Source organism: Jaculus jaculus, chromosome 19, assembly GCF_020740685.1.
Source record: "Jaculus jaculus isolate mJacJac1 chromosome 19, mJacJac1.mat.Y.cur, whole genome shotgun sequence".
NCBI classification, from domain to species: domain Eukaryota; kingdom Metazoa; phylum Chordata; class Mammalia; order Rodentia; family Dipodidae; genus Jaculus; species Jaculus jaculus.
In genome coordinates, this window is record NC_059120.1 from 40,416,007 (window position 1) to 40,432,452 (window position 16,446).

A 16,446-nucleotide genomic window follows, 5' to 3' on the forward strand; every position below is an offset into this window, starting at 1 on the left:
TGCATTCAAAGCCTGCAGGCCTGGGGTTTGATTCCTCAGTACCCACATAAAGTGCAAGCATCTGGAGTTTGTTTGCAGAGGCAGAAAGCCCTGGTACAACCATTTTCTCAATCCCTTTCTCTCCCTGTCAAATAAATACTTATTTAAAAAAAAAAAAATCACACCAAAGCTGCCAGGCATGGTGATGCCAATGCCAACACTGTGGAAGCTCAGGCAGGAGGATCCCAAGTCTGTGGCCATCCTGGGCTAATAGTGAGAAGGTGTTTGGAAGAAAAAAAAAAAAGCAGGCATGAAAATCACAGCAAAGTACTATATAGTTCAAGTTAAGTCTATTTATGAAACTGTTTTTTTTTTTTTTTAAGGTTTCTCATGTAGAACAGGCTGGCCTCAAACTTACTATATAGCCAAAAATAACCTCTCTGCCTCTTTCTCTCTCTCACAAATAAAATGAAATAATAGGAAATCCTCAGCAAAATTTCACTATCTCATTTAGGATGCAGAAAGAAAACAATCTCTCAGCCATCCACTTCTATTATTAGTTTACAATGAAAATAAAACTAAAAAGTTACATCTTGACAAACAATAGTATCAAGCAAGATGAGTCATCAATGCTTTCCTTTTGCCAAAATTACCTGCTTTTTTATGTATTTTATTGAGCTGGAGAGATGGCTTAGTGGCTAAGGCACTTGCCTGCAAAGCCAAAGGACCCAGGTTCAATTCCCCAGGACCCATGTAAGCGAGATGCACATGACACATGCATCTGGAATTCGTTTGCAGTGGCTGGAGGCCCTGGCATGCCCATTCTCTCTCTCTCCTCTCTATCTCAAATAAATAACCAATTAAATAAAATATTTTAAAAATGTATTTTACAAAATGGCCTGGATATCCATGACCTCACAGTGCCTGACACAAGACCATCATAATAGGAGGAAAAGATCATGACATCAAAATAAAAGAGGGACTGATTGGGGGAGGGGGAATATGATGGAGAGTGGAGTTTCAAAGGGGAAAGTGGGGGGAGGGTATTACCACGGGATTTTTTTTTATAATCATGAAAGTTGTTAATAAGAAAAAACTTGAAAAAAAACACAACCAAAATGTGTTTTATTTGTGTGTGTGTGTGTGTGTGTGTGTGTGTGCGTGCATGCATGAGAGAGAGAGAGAGGGAAAGGGAGAGGGAGAGGAAGAGGGAGAGGGAGAGAATGGGAGCACCAGGGCCTCCAGCCATTGCAAATGAACTCCAGATGCATGCACCCCCTTGTGCATCTGGCTTACATGGGTCCTGGAGAATCAAACCAGGATCCTTTGGTTTTGCAAGCAAACACCTTAACTGCTAAGCCATCTCTCCAATCCCTCGTCTGCTTTAAAAAAAAAAAAAATTCTGGTATAGAAGCAGGCAATTGATAATCTAGGATTCAATGAAAGTATGTATTTGTAGCTATCAATATCCCTATTTTTTTTTTAAAGTGCTTTCACAAAGGAAGCAAGTGAAGCCTCAGTAACTGGAGAACACCACTTTTTTATTATTTGTTTTTTAGAGAGAGAGATAAAGGCAGAGAGGGAGAATGGGTGTGCCAGGGCCTTCAGCTGCTGTGAATGAACTCCAGAAGTGTGCGCCCCCTTGTGCACATGTGCCACATTGCATGCTTGCATCACTTCATCTGGCTACGTGGGACCAGGAGATTTGAACATGAGTTCCCAGGCTTTGCAGGCAAGTGCCTTAACTATGAAGCCACCTCTCCAGGCCAGGATGTACTTTTTTATGAGGGGGGCAAGTTTTGAGGTAGGGCCTCACTCTAGCTCAGGCTGATTTGGAATTCACTATGTTGTCTCAGGGTGGCCTCGAACTCTCGGTGATCCTTCTACCTCTGCCTCCCGAGTGCTGGGATTAAAGGCGTGTGCCACCACACCTGGCTTGTATTTCTTTTTATTTTTTTTCAATTAATAATTTCTTTATTCTGGAAAGCAAATCAAATTCATATTCATATAAACACTGACATTACAAAGTACAGGGAAAAGAGAAGGAAGGAGGAAACAAACCCTCTACAAATCCTGCTAATACTGTCTCACCCAACACGAGCATAACGCTTTGTCCTACATTCAATCACTTATATAATAAACCACAAATACAGTCTTCTCGGGAAGATGCACTGTTCCTCTTTGAGATGGCGGGGAAACGGGACCAGAGGTAAGGGTAGGAGGCTTTATTCTTTTGGCAGATCTTCTCAGTCATTATAGATATTGCTGCATTGTTAATAAAAAATATATGCTTCTCTGTAAAGCATTTAAAAAAAAATTCCAAGGATGAGATGGCTGAGGTCTCAGCTCAAGTATCTCCAAATGCATTATTGCCCATTCCCTGATCTTTCCCTGTGTTATTTCTTCGTTGTTTTCCGGATCAATGCCATTCTGTTTATGAGCTTCTGTCGTGCAAGCTTTTTTATAGGGTCGGATTTCTTCAGAGCCAAATCCTGGGATCCACATGTTCCACTGGCGCTCTAGATGTAACTGGACATCTTTCACCTCTAAGGTGCTGGACTTGCGATGTCGTGCAAGTTGGCAGGCAGCTGTCACCACACTCTCAGTAAAGTCATCAGCAATCTGTAGCAGCATCTCCTCTACATCTTCATCCACCTACTCATTAGGATCCACTTCTCTTACTAAGTCCTGTAATTTTTTCTTGGTTAATACCTGATTGTTTTCAGGGCTAAGACGACCTCCTGTCCCAGGAGTGCCTGGAATCTTTGCCACAGTAGTGCTATTGGCCATGGAGCCTTGTGGAGGGGTACTGGCTGGTTCCGGTTTTATGGATGAGAAATTGGAGAGGTTGATTAGAGCTGAGGGGCCAAACTGGTTCATAATCTGCCGAGCTTTGGACTTCAACTCATAGAGCTTATCTTTCTTTTTGGAGCTGTGAGGACCAAGGCCAATTAGAGGCAGCAGCGTCTATCTCCCCATGATATGCGGAGACTGCCCCAGTGAAGCTTTCCTCTCAGCAGCCGGTCCGACTTGTACTTCTTTTTAAATGGTCCTTTCCTTTTCAGAACACCACAGAGAAAGTGGGACAGGTGAACAGAGGCTGAGACTGCAATTCATGAACATGACATCAGTTCTACTGAGAAGCTGTCTCTCAGGTTTGAGTATATAGTTAACTAATCCTAAAAATATGATGTTTTTAACCATACACTATGATTATCCTATGTAATTAATAAGCATCACAGTCATGAGTAATAGACCAAGAGCTTCTTTGGTGAGGTCTCAACCTGAGAACAGTTCTTAGGCTGTCTGACTTTACTTGAAGTACTTCATTTGGTAATTCCACCATCACCTGCAAAGTGGTTACAAATCATATAAAATAGACAGCCTCATATGTAAATGAAAAGGGACTGTGAAATAACTTTAAAAGACTCCTTGTCACACAGCAAGTCTAATATGGGGCCAACTATACCAAGGTCAATTCAGAGACTGTATTATTCTATCAACCAATTTAATGACTATAACAGGTAAATTGCACAGGTCACATGTTCAACTGCAGATAACAATAACCTAAGCCAAATGTTAAAAATCTAAAGAATAAAAATAATGAAGTGTACTGGTATCTATTATTGGGCAACAAATCACCCCTAAACTTAGAAGCTTAAATAATGGACATTTTTATCACTGGTAAAATAATCTGGATCAGGGTCTCCGGAGGCTGCAATCACCTGAAGTCATGATGAGGTCTGGTGAATGCACTTCTGAACTTATCTACACGGCTGTTGGCACAAACCATGGTTTAAAAGTGCCAGCTTTCCAAAGAGCCCAGCATGTACACAATCCAGATGAATAACACAGGGAGTTTTATGACCTAATCTTGGACGTAACAGACCATTAATTCTGGTACACTGTGAGTGATACAGGCCAGCTTGGCACATCCTAGAGGGGACCACACACGGGTGTGACCATCAGGCGGCAGTGATTGCTGGGGACTAGCTTGGAGGCTGGCCACAGGTAAATGATTGAATTTGCTACTACTGTCATTTACTTTTTAGGGTAAAATTTGAAGACCTAGAGGCAAAACTGTGAAGGCTGAGACGTAATACTTTAATATTTCAGCTATTAAAAAATGTACACAATAAAGGGAAGAGAAAGGAAGGGAGGAGGGTACTTAATAGGTTGATATTGTATATATGTAAGTACAATGATTGTGATGGGGAGGTAATATGATGGAGAATGGAATTTCAAAGGGGAAAGTATGGGGGGTGGGGAGGGAGGGAATTACCATGGGATTTTTTTTTATAATCATGGAAAATGCTAATAAAAATTTAAAAAATTAAAAAAAAATGTACACAAGCTGGGCATGGTAGTACAGGCCTGAAATCTCAGCACTTGAGAAGCAGAGACAAGAACAAACTGAGTTTAAGGCCTTTAACAGCAAATTCAAGAATAGCGTGAACTACATGAGATCCTGTCTCAATTATTTTTTCTCCCTGAGGTAGAGTCTCACTGTAGCCCAAGCTGACCCAGAATTCACTATCTCATCTTAGGCTGGCCTCGAACTCACAGCAATCCCCCTACCTCTGCCTCCTGTGTGCTGAAATTAAAGGTGTGTGCCACCATGCCTGGCTCCTCCTGTCTCAATTTAAAAAATTTTATTTTACATCACCTTAAACTTCAGGGTTTTTTGGAGAAATTTAGTAATAAAGCTAAAATCAGTTTTCTACAATTTCAATTTCAATTTTTTTTTTTTGAAGGATTGCTCTCTAGCTCAGTCTGACCTCGAACTCAAGTGCTGGGAATAAAGGTTTGAGCTACCACACCTGGCTTAATTTCAACATTTTTTTTTTACTTCAATGATAATGTTTACTTTAACTGAACAGAAATTGCTACATTGTCAGAAAATAGGATGCTATCTTTTCTTTGTTTTTTTTTGAGGTAGGGTCTCACTCTAGCCCAGGCTGACCAGGCTATAGTCTCGGGGTGGCTTCGAACTCACAGTGATCCTTTTACCTCTGCCTCCCAAGTGCTGGGATTAAAGCCATGCGCCACCATACCTGACTCCAGGATGCTCTTTAATTTCAGAGAAAAGGAAAATAATTAGCTTGATAAACAGATTGGATGACAGAGCATTATCACAGACAAAACACACTAGTGAGTCATTACTCATTTATTTTTACTGTCATGGACTGAATGAAACATTTCTACTAAAAGCTTAAAATAAAATCACATAATATCCTTGGAACCTGTCCTACTTAGTCTCCAATATTACTAACCTAAAAGAAAATACAGGACTGGAGAGATGGTTTAGCAGTTAAAGGTTCGTCCTTTTTTTTTTTAAGGTTTTTTTTTGAATATTTTTATTTACTTATTTGAGAGTGACAGACAGAGAGAAAGAGGCAGGCAGAGAAAGAAAGAGAGAGAGAGAGAGAATGGGCACGCCAGGGCCTCTAGCCACTGCAAACGAACTCCAGATACACATGCCACCTTGTGCATCTGGCTTACGAGGGTCCTGGGGAATCAAGCCTTGAACCGGGGGCCTTAGGCTTCCCAGTCAAGTGCTTAACTGCTAAGCCATCTCTTCAGCCCAAAGATATTTTCTTGCAAAGCCCGATAGCCTAGGTTTGGTTCCACATTACCTATGTAAAGTTAGGTGCACAACGTGGCACATGCACCCGCAGGCCATCTGCAGCGGTAGGAGCCCTGGGGCACCAACGTTCTCTTGCTCACTGTCTCTCTCTTTCTAAATATGTGTATGTGAAAAAGCACCAGAGCCAGGCGTGGTGGTGCCTTTAATCCCAGTATTGGGGAGGCTGAGGTAGGGGGATGGCTATGAATTCTGAATTAGCCTGGGCTACAGAGTGAGTGCTAGATCAGCCTGAGCTAGATTAAGATCCTGTTTCAAAAAAAAAAAAAAAATCAAAAGAAGTTGGACAAGGTGGCGCATGCCTTTAATCCCAACACTCGGGAGGGAGGCAGGGGTAGGAGGATCGCCATGAGTTCAAGGCCACCCGGAGAATACAGAGTGAATTCCAGATTAGCCTGGGCTAGAGTGAGACCCAACCTTGAAAAACCAAGAAAATAAATAAACAAATAAAAAAGTCAAAAGAAATACAACCTAACACTTGGGATACTAAGGCAGGAAAATTGAGAGTTCCAGACCAGCCTGAGCTTTGCAGAAAGACCCTGTTTTAAGCACCTCAACAAAGGAATATAAGGCCGTTGCCTCCTCTTCCTGCCCAGTAGTGTGTGCACGGCACATGCCTGTGGACAAGCCAGACCACAGTTAGAAAATCAATCTACAGTCTTTGGACTGTCAAATCACCCACAGGAAAAGTGGTTCCAAATATAAAGGTAAAGAATCAGGGCTGGGAAGATGGCTCAGCAGTTAGAGGTATTTCCTTGCTGGCCTGGGTTTGATTTCGCAGCAGCCATTGAAAGGCAGATGTAAAAAATGGTGCCTGTGTCTGGCATCTGTGTGTAGCCAAGTGTTGCAGTCAGGTTCGCACTCGTAGAAATCAGCCAACCAAGAGCAGCTTCTGGGAAAAAGAGGTTTATTTTGGTTTTCAGGCTCCAGGTGAAACTCCACGATGGCAGGGGAAAATGATGGCTTGAGCAGAGGGTGGACATCACCCCCTGGCCCTCATAAGGTGGACAACAGGAACAGGAGAGTGTGTCAGCAGTAGCATGGGGAAACTGGCTATAATACCCATAAACCTACCCCAAACAATACAGTGCCTCTAGGAGGCTTTAATTTCCAATTGCCATCAGCTTGGGAACCTAACATCCAGCCCACCTAAGTTTATGAGGGACACCTGAATCAAACCACCACACGTGTTATAGCCAGCATCCTTATGCCAGTGTTTGGCACACTATCTTGTTGCTGTTGTCCACCTGATGTTGGCCAGGGGGTGATGTCCACCCTCTGCTCATGCCATCATTTTCTCTGCCATCATGGAGCCTCCCCATTGAGCCTATAAGACAAAATAAACCTCTTCCCCATCCCCCCCCCCCAAACTGCTCTTGGTTGGGTGATTTCTACCAGCAATGCGAACCTGACTGCAACACCTACCTATTGTGGACTTTTCCTACCTGAATACCATCCTCTGTCTCACTTTTGGCAGCCAATTTTCCACCACCAGTTTAGTCTGAGCAGAGGATGGACATCACCCCCAGCCAACATAAGGTGGGCCTTAGCAACAGGCGAGGGTGCCCAACATTGGCATGGGGAAAACTGGCTCTAACACCCATAAGCCTGTCCCCAACGATACACTGCCTCCAGGAAGTGTTAATTCCCAAGTCTCCCTCAGCTGGGAACCTAGCATTCTGAACAGCTAAGTTTATGTGGGACACCTGAATCAAATCACCACAGCAAGAGACCCTGGCACATGCCTGTGCATGCACACACAAGTAAATAAATAAAAATACTTTTTTAAAGCAATCAGGGTGGGATGTAGCTCAGGTGGTAGAGTACTTGCTTAGCATGACTCAGGACCTAGGTTCAATCCCCACATAGCTTATGCAGTGTGGGATGGTACACATCTGTAATCTTAGCACTTGGGAGGCAAAGTCAGGAAGCTCAGAACGTCAAGGTTATCATTGGCTAAAAATTGAGTTTAAGGGCAGCTTGGGCTACATGAGACCCTTTCTCAAAAAAAAAAAAAAAAAAAAAAGGAAAAGAAAAGAAAAGAAAAGAAAAGAAATTAAGACTCACTCGATTGGGGTTTAATTTTTCTTATTTGTTTTTTTAGAGGTAGGGTCTTGCTCTAGCCAGGCTGACCTAGATAGAATTCATTCTGTAGTCTCAGAGTGGCCTCAAACTCATAGAGATCCTCTTACCTCTGCCTCCTGAAGACTAGGATTAAAGGTGTGTGCCACCATGCCCAGTTAATTTAATTTTTTGTTTGTTTGTTTGTTTTTGAGGTAGGGTCTCACTCTAGTCCAGGCTGATCTGGAATTCAGTATGTGGTCTCAGGGTGGCCTACAACCCACAGCAATCCTCCTACCTCTGCCTTCCCAGTGCTGGGATTGAAGGCGTGCACCACCATGCCCAGCTAATTTTTTTTTAATTTTTATTTTCTGGTTATTCGAGGTAGGGTCTCACTCTAGCCCAGGCTGACCTGGAATTCACTATGGAGTCTCAGGGTGGCCTCGAACTCACGGCAATCCTCCTATCTCTGCCTCCCGAGTGCTGGGATTAAAGGCGTGCATCACCACGCCTGGCCCAGCTAATTTTTTAAAAAAGATTTTTATTAGCCAGGCATGGTGGTACACGCCTTTAATCTCAGTACCTAGGGGGCAGAGGTAGGAGGACTGCCATGGGTTTGAGGCCACCCTGGGACTACAGTATGGGCTAGAGTGAGACCCTACCTTGAAAATCCTATACATACATACATACATACATACATACATTTTTTTTTTCAAGGAGGGGGATATGAATGGGCATGCCAAGGCCTCTTGCCTCTACGAACTCCATATGTACACAACACTTTGTACATCTGGTTTTATGTGGGTACTGGGAAATTGAACTTGGGTGGTCAGGCTTTGCAAGCAAGTACTGTTTTTCTTTTTAAACTCCTGAGCCCTCTTCTCTCCAGCCTTTGGGGTTTTATACTCAATTACCAAGTTTTATTTTCAAGACTTGGGCTTGGTCACAACTAGATTATGATACATCTTTGATATTTATGAGATAATTCTGAAGTGTTATTTTTGAAAGTAATCAGCAACATTAACATGTGGATCTTAACAAATATTTGGGTACTTCTAAACAAAAGATTAGGAAGACAAACAGAATCCCAAGGTGATTATTTAGTGAAGTACAAGGTGGTTTTTATTAATGCTACTAAAAGCGTGTATGAAAGGGATCCTTTTCACACATAAATTCAACCTTAACTGCCAAGTAAGTCACACTCTGGAGACTGATGGGACCACAAACGGTGGTCCACACTTGTAATCCCAGTACTATGGAGGCTGAGGCAGAAGCATTGCAAAATTGAGGCCATGCCTTATTTCAAGAAAAACAAAACAAAACAAAAAATGAAAATAAGGCAAAAGCTGTCTCAACAACTAGAACTGAAGTAAGTGTTAGTGACTGCCTTTGTTCTCAAGTTTCTGTCCCTTGCTGAGAAAGGTCTGGCTTTTAAAGTCTCACGATGAGAGGACTAAACCGCACTTGAATTAATCTTTCATTTCTGCATTTTTGCTTTGGTGGTGCTGGGGATGGAACCTAGGGCCTCATGCATGCTCGCAAGTGCTTGCTTCCCCACTGAACTGCATCTCAGAACATAGGTAACAGCATGAAATTTAACATGAGAGTAAAGAGAGAAAATGTTCACAATTTGACCTTGAAGTGCTACTTAAAGCACAGGAGCTTATAGAAACGATCACTTACACAGGGACGGATGGTTATTATTTGGCTAAAGTGTTCCGGTTTCTCTTCAAGACTAAAAGTGTCTTTAAGTAGCTCCAAGTGCGGCACTTCTAGCTGGCAGGCCGCTTGTTAGCAGCAGGGCATGGGTAACCACGAGGTGGCAGACGAAGCTGCTTTAAACCAAGTCCTAAGAGTCTTGTGAAGTGTTTTTTGTTTGTTTGTTTTTTAGGTAGGGTTTCACCCTAGCCCAGGCTGACCTGGAATTCACTATGGTGGCCTCAAACTCATGGCAATCCACCTATCTCTGCCTCCCAAGTGCTGGGATTAAAGATGTGCACCACCACACCTGGCTCTTGTGAAAACTTTTTTTAAAAATGTGTTTTTAAAAATTCATTTATTTGAGAGAGAAAGCAGAGAGAGAGAGAGAGAGAGAGAGAGAGAGAGAGAGAGAGAGAAAATGGGCACACCAGGGCCTCTAGCCACTGCCAACGAACTCCAGATGCATGTGCTACCTTGTACATCTGGCTTCCATGGGTCCTGGAGAATTGAACCAGGGTCCTTTGGCTTTGCAGGCAAATGCCTTAACCGCTAAGCCATCTCTCCAGCGCTTGTGGAAACTTTTGATGAAACTGTAATAAAGTATGTCAAGAACTTCTGGGTCTTGTTTATTTATTCATCCTAGGACTGTGGTTGAAATGGGCTATGTGCATTTTCTGGACTGGATCTGCTACTTGAGTCCCTTTGTGAGGTGGGGAAGAAAGATGGAACTAAGCAGCACTGAAAAACAAGTGAACCGATGAAGGTGAACTCTCCGAGCATGAGTGATGTATTTTAAAGTGTACTATTTTTTTGCATGTGTGGTGTGTGTGTGTGTGTGTGTGTGTGTTCGCTCACGTGTGCTGCTGTGAGTGTACGTGTGTGCATGCACATGGTCAGAGGTTGATGTCTGGTGTCTTCCTTGGTCCCTCTCCACCTTATTCACTGAGGCAGGGTCTTACTTGAACCTAGAGCTTGCCAAATCAACTAGTCCAGCTAGCCAGTTTGCCGTGGGGTCCTCTGCTTCCACCTCCTGAGCCCTGGGGTTACAGGTGGGCCACAACCAGCATTTACAGGACTGCTGGGATCTGAACTTAGGTCCTCATGAGTGAGTGGCAAGTACTTTATCCACTGAGCTCTCTCCTCAACTCCTAAATACTCTATTTTTATTTGAGGTAGGGTCTCATTCTAGCCTGGGCTGACCTCAAATTCACAGCGATCCTCCTACCTCTGCCTCCTGAGTGCTGGCATTAAGGGCATACACCACCACACCTGACCTGATACTTTACTTTCGAAATACTTTATATTTATTTATTTATTTATTAAAGGTGGGGGGGGTGAAGAGAGAGAGAACGGTCATGCCAGGGTCTCCAGTCATTGCATATGAACTCTAGATACATGCGTTACTACGTGCATCTGGCTTATGTGGGCTCTAGGGAGTCAAACCTAGGTCCTTAGACTTAACCACTAAGCCATCTCCCGGCCCTACTTTACTTTTTTTTTTTTTTTTTTTTTGAGGTAGAGTCTCACTCTAGCTCAGGCTGACCTGGCATTCACTATGTAGTCTCAGGGTAGCCTCAAACTCAGGGCAATCCTCCTACTTCTGCTTCCCAAGTGCTGGGATTAAAGGTGTGCCTCAGCACACCCGGTTCCTACTTTACTTTTTAAAGCAGTTGTAGGTTCACCAGAAAACTGAACAAAAGTTAGTGATTCCCCATTCACTCCCTACTGTTTCGCATGTATAGCCTGCCTCCTTCTCAACATCTCTCACTAGACTATCATATATTTAAAAAAAGAAGTATAATTCCTAATCCCAATCTCAATCCATCCCTCTTTCAGTAATGCCAGTGAAGCCAGGATGTTACTCATGCTGGTGAGTACTGTGTGCTACAACCCTTTCTTCCAGATGACTATGTAGCTCTTAAAATACAATGAAGGCCAATAGCTACCTTATACCTCACATAGAAAACAGACATGGGAGCTGGAGAGATGGCTTAGCTGCTTGCCTGCAAAGCCTGAAGACCTATGTTCGACTCTCCAGATCTTACGTAAGCCAGATGCACAAGGTGACGCATGTACAAGGTCACGCATACGCACAAGGCGGCACACACATCTGGTGTGTGTTTGTAGTGGCTGAAGGCCCTGGCACACCAATTCTCTTTCTCTCTCTCTCATAAAAACAAAGACAGACATGGGGCTGGAGAGATGGTTCAGTGGTTAAGTGCGCTTGCTAGTCTTGCAAGCTCTAGGGCCTGAGACTGCCTGGCTTTCAATCTTCAATTCCCACATAAGAGCTGGGTGTGGCCATGTATGCCTGTAACCCAAGTCCCACACAGAAGAACACAGACCAAACTTGGGAATTAATTAGTAAAAGGAGACTTTGGCTCAAAACAAACTAACAAACAAAACAAAAGGCCAGGTGAAAGAACCATGGAGCAAATTCACCTGAGGTTCCATGCTGGCTGCAGGTGGATGGGGTGCTGCAAGGGCACAAGTTATGGGCATACACCACACATCACATACCACAGACACACATAAATAAATGCAGACACGGACTATAGACCCAAAGATAAAATCCAAATGGCCAAAAAGGGGCTGAGGAGATAGCTCAGCGGTTAAAAGCACTTGCTTGCAAAGCCTGCCAGCCCAGGTTCAATTCCCCAGTACCTACATAAAGCCAAAATGTTCAAGAAGGACAAGAAAAAGTGCTCATTCAGACAGCAAGTCAAAACGGAAAGACGCCACCACCACGAGAACTGCTGAATTACAGGCTGCTGACGTCAAATGCTGGACGGGTAAGAGAGCAGCAGAACTACTGTGAAAGTGAGCTGGAAGGAGTCAAGAAGTCAGACAGGGGCTGGAGAGATGGCTTAGCGGTTAAGCGCTTGCCTGTGAAGCCTAAGGACCCCGGTTCGAGGCTCGGTTCCCCAGGTCCCACGTTAGCCAGATGCACAAGGGGGCGCACGCGTCTGGAGTTCGTTTGCAGAGGCTGGAAGCCCTGGCGCGCCCATTCTCTCTCTCTCCCTTTATCTGTCTTTCTCTCTGTCTGTCGCTCTCAAATAAATAATAAATAAATATGAAAAAAAAAGAAGTCAGACAGGAAGACAGTCCTGCTCAGTTGTCTGCAGCAGATTGACTGAAAACAGACCCAAACCAGGAATAATCAAGCATCAATCAACAAGAGAATAACGAAAACATGGCACGTTCACACAAAGGATTACAACATAGCAACAAAAAGAACAAACTCCTGTCGCGACACTGAAGCACCTCCCAAGGCTGTGATGACAACAGAAAACACCACGTAGAAAGACCGTCTCCCGTGGGACTGTTTCTATGAAAACTGTGGGCAGACAACACCAAACCATGGCACAGTGGTGTCTCTGGGGAGAACTACTGACTGGAAGAGGCCCAAAGTACCTTTTTTAAAAAAGTATTTTATTTATTTATTTGAGAGAGAGAGAGAATGGGCATGCCAGGACCTCCAGCTCTGCAAAATGAACTCCAGATGCATGTGCCACCTTGTGTATCTGGCTTATTTGGGTACTGGGGAATCGAACCTTGGTCCTCAGGCTTCATAGGCAGGTGCCTTAACTGCTAAGTCACCTCTCCAGCCCCCAAGGTAACTTTTTTTGTGATAAGAATGCTTTAGCCAATAGTGGTGGCTTATTCCTTTAATTCCAGCACTGAGGAGGCACAGGTAGGAGGATCACTCTGAGTCTGAGGCCAGCCTGGGCTACAGAGTGCGTGCCAGGTTAGCCTGGGCTAGAATGAGACCCTGACTCAAAAAAACAGAATGAGGAAGTGTTTTGTGTCTTGACTGGGATGAAGCCTACATAAATGTGTATGTTTGTTAAACTCATGGAACTGATCAAAATGCATCAAATTTAACACTTAAGATCTGTGCTTTTCATGAGACCTAAATTATCCCTAGTTATAAGCATTGTAAAAATATAATACCTGGGACTGCAGAGATGGCTTAGTGGTTAATCAATTGCCTGTGAAGCCTAAGGATCCCAGTTCAAGGCTCAATTCCCTAGTACCCGCATAAGCCAGATGCGCAAGGTAGCACATGCGTCTGGAGTTCATTTGTAGTGGCTGGAGGCCCTGATGTGCCCATTCTCTCACTCTCTCTCTCTGTTGCTCTAAAATAAATAAATTAAAAAAAATTTAAAGTACACCCAGGAGGCAGAGAAAGTAAGATCACTGTGAGTTCGAGGCTACCCTGAGACTACCATACAGGACCCGGTTACTCATGAGATACTAAGTGTGCCACACAGGACATCCATGTGCACCTTGCTCTTGCCTCAGTTCTCTCAGCTTCATTCAGGCTGAAGCTGACCAAAGGCAATGGGTTATTTTCCTGCAGACCAGAACAGCCATCAGTGCTCTCAGTTATCCCTGGTGTACATTTGCATAGGCTATGCAAGCTGAGGCATTTTACAGATACCACCTGCTGGCCTCAAAAGCTTCCTGTTGTTAGAATTTATGAATACAAGGTGAGCTTACATAAAAAATTTTTATTTATGAGAGAAAAAGAGAGAGATGATAGATAAACAGACAGATAGATGATAGAATGGGCATGCCATGACTTCTGGCTGTTGCAAATAAACTCCAGACACATGTGCCCTTTTGTAATTCTGGCTTTATGTGGGTACTGGGGAATAGAACACAGGCTTGCAGGCTTTGCAAGCAAGCATATTTAACTGCTGAGCCATTGCCCCAACCCCTCCATTTGATTTTTTTTTTTTTTTTTTGAGGAAAGATGTGACTCTAGCCCAGGGCAATCTGGAACTCACTCTGTAGCTGTGCTGGTTTGATTCAGGTGTCCCCCATAAACTTAGGTGTTCTGAATGCTACGTTCCCAGCTGATGGATATTTGGGAATTAATGCCTCCTGGAGGGAGTGTATTGTTGGGGGCGGGCTTATGGGTGTTATAGCCAGTTTCCCTGTGCCAGTGTTTGGAGCACACTACTGTTTCTTTTGTCCACCTTATGTTGGCCAGGAGCTGATGTCCACCCTCTGCTCATGCCATTGTTTTCCCCTGCCATCGTGGAGCTTCCGCTTGAGCCTGTAAGCCAAAATAAACCTCTTTTTCCCAGAAGCTGCTCTTGGTTGGGTGATTTCTACCAGCAATGCGACCCGGACTGCAACAGTAGCCTAGGCTTGTCTAGAACTCATGACAATCCTTCTAATTTAGCCTCCCCAGTGCTGAGATTAAAGGCATGAGCCACCACACCCAGTTTCTTATTTCCATTTTTATAGAAGGGACTAAATAGGATCATGCCACTTTCCCAAAGTCGTGAGCTAATCCAGGCAGGAAGAATAAAATAAATGGCATTAAGTACTGAAGAATGTAAGCACAATGACTAACACTAAGTAGACACTTCCTTCGAACCTGGCAGGAGTGAATTTATTCATTTATCCATTTATTCAGTCTTATTCAGTGTAGTAAGAGGGCCTGGGGGCAGAGCTCAGGGGCTGAATGCGGGCCTGGCATGCATGTGAGAGGCCGTGGGTTCAGTCTTTATACTCCCTCCCCTCCAAAAAAAAAAAAAAAAAAAAAAAAAAAACCAACAGAAGACAGTATAGAAACTACATGTTAAGTATCATTTCAAGGAAATTTTCTTCTGTGTGTATTCATGTATCCTTTTTTTTTTTTTTTTGGTTTTTCGAGGTACGGTCTCACTCTGGCTCAGGCTGACCTGGGATTCACTATGTAGTCTCAGGGTGGCCTTGAACTCTCAGAGATCCTCCTACCTCTGCCTCCTGAGTGCTGGGATTAAAGGCGTGCACCACCATGCCCGGCTCATGTATCCTTTTTAGTATGTGTTATTGTCAATAGAGTGTGAAAAACACTAGAAGAGAATGAAAAAACTCCAAAACTCACTGATTTTATTTTTTACTAACACACGAAGAATTAGGTTGGAATCCATGATTTTAAACAATTTAAAAATAAATAACTATGTAAAATCTAACGGAAACGAATGAGCAACTCTGCTATTTTATTTAAGAAGCTCACTCGGGTTCTGAAGTCCGCAGGGCAGGAGAAGTTGGATCTAACGTCAAGTGCACGAGACGTAAAAGAGCAAACAAACCATGAGGCCAAAGCCTTCTGCCAAGGCTGCGGCACCCAGGGAGGGCTTCCTGCCATGCCAGGGGAAACATGTTTTCAATGTCTTTAGTAAATATTTGTTTGCTGGGCAGTATGCATGCTAAGTGACACGGGTGATGACAGATCCAGGAATTACAGACTGTGGCACACACAGTCCCTTGTCCTCAAGGGATTAAATTTGCTAGAGTTTAAGGACAGACTCAACAGCAGCAACGAACGAGCAACTTCTGCTCGTTGAAGTGTTTTCTAAACAATTCTTGTAATGTTTAGAGGAACACCAAGTACAATTTATTTGATCAGAACTTTCTAAGATGCAGACTTTTAACTCATAAGGAACAGGAAGGAAAAGGCCAACCCTGGAAGTAGGTGGCATCTGGCAGATAAATGGGGCAGCAGCGATTTAATGAATCACAGGAAACCCCACGAGGTGCTGGGGTAGGCACGTAACCCACGCCTGCTTCCGAGCACTGCGCATGAGAGGCAGACAGCCCACGGACTGCGTGTGACATTGTAGTTAACCCTACGATTGTGGAAACCTTATAATCAGAAACGTACCGAGGACTTTCACTCGCTAGGTATTAACAGGTGGTATGGGAGCCAAGCAAGGTGGCACACACCTTTAGACCCAGCAGCCAGGAGGCTGGTCTGGTGTAGGAGGATCACTGTGAGTTCAAGCCAACCTGGGGTTACACAGTGAGACCCAGGTCAGACCTGGCTAGAGCGAGACCCCGCTTTAACCCCCTCCAAAAAAGATAGTGTAGAAACAAACTTTAGGGTTAGAATATTATATTTAAAAAGAGCTCACTATCACTCAATGGTTGAGTATATTTAGCATGCACCAGACCCTGAGTGCACTAAAGATGTGAGAAGGGGGCTGGAGAGATGGCTTAGCGGTTAAGCGCTTGCCTGTGAAGCCTAAGGACCCTGGTTCGAGGCTCGGTTCCCCAGGTCC

The 16,446-nt window shown here is 43.8% G+C and overlaps 1 protein-coding gene and 1 pseudogene across 2 annotated transcripts in view; both read right to left on the bottom strand.

Moving 5' to 3' along the window:
• Cttnbp2nl (CTTNBP2 N-terminal like) overlaps window positions 1-16,446 on the bottom strand; it is a 71,757-nt gene that overhangs the window by 14,867 nt on the left and 40,444 nt on the right. The window lies entirely within an intron of this gene.
• On the bottom strand, window positions 1,973-3,003 carry LOC123456012 (annotated as a pseudogene).